The sequence below is a fragment of the Geospiza fortis genome, unplaced genomic scaffold, assembly GCF_000277835.1.
Source record: "Geospiza fortis unplaced genomic scaffold, GeoFor_1.0 scaffold66, whole genome shotgun sequence".
Lineage (NCBI taxonomy): Eukaryota > Metazoa > Chordata > Aves > Passeriformes > Thraupidae > Geospiza > Geospiza fortis.
The window spans coordinates 3,464,031-3,465,030 of record NW_005054312.1 but is presented as its reverse complement, the minus strand read 5'-3'; positions in this window follow the sequence as shown (position 1 = coordinate 3,465,030).

Sequence of the window (1,000 nt, the reverse complement as noted above, 5' to 3'; positions counted from 1 at the left end):
CCGCCGTCAGCCCGCCGGGCCGGGCGCCCCGGGCACCTAGAGGAACGTGGGGTGCGGTTGCTGTTGGCGTCGGTATGGTGCGGGGCTGCCCGCTGGAGTGGTGAAATGTGTGCTGGTGCACCAGGGGTGGAGGCGAGTCTGGCATACGAAAAGCACGATCAGGGAAATTGGAGTTCAGCACAGTGTGAGGATTTGCGGTCCTCAAGTATGAGAAGGCGTGGCAGACACTGCTGGAATGAAGCGGGAAGAGGAGTATAAAAACCAGGAGAGACGGAGCATAAAATGGGTGATAAATACGTGAAGAAGCAGTAAAGGTTGATACCAGCATGCTTTTTTAATAGGACTGTTACGAGAAGGAAGTTGAGGGGCAGCTTTAGAATACACTCCTTTAAATTCCGGAGGAATTGTGGCCCAGACATTTTCACCTTTAAGGCACAGGCATTCTCTTCTGCCAGAAGTTGTCGGGGAACATTTTTCAAGCATTGCAGCTTTCTTGTATGTCCTGCTTGAGTGTGGTCGTTGGGTGTGTTTCACCAGTTCGCTGGATTTAGAAAAGTATTTGGTGGGGATTTAGATCATGAAGCACACTATACTTCTGGCTTACAAGAGCTTGTGTTTTCTGACTATCTTGAATTTGTGTTTTTATTTTTTGTGTATGTCTGTCCTTTCAGTCTTACTCTTTGTGCCAGTGATCACAAAAATTGCTGAACTGTCTCCTAGTGTCTTTCATAGTCTCCTCTATTGTTTTTCTCTAGGTTAGTTCATCAGATAGGTTTTACTGCACTGACTTGGCATTGCACAGCCATAATAAACCCGTGACATTTTTATTCTTTTTTCCACTCCCCTCGGCTACAGTATCTCTGCATAATATGAGATACTGTATCTTCCTAGAATTGCATCGGGACCTAAGTCTTGAAGAAGCAGCATTGTTGGGAATACTGCTGCTGTGGTAGATGTTTAAAATTAATCCGTATGTCTTTAGATTGAGCCAAGAAATGTT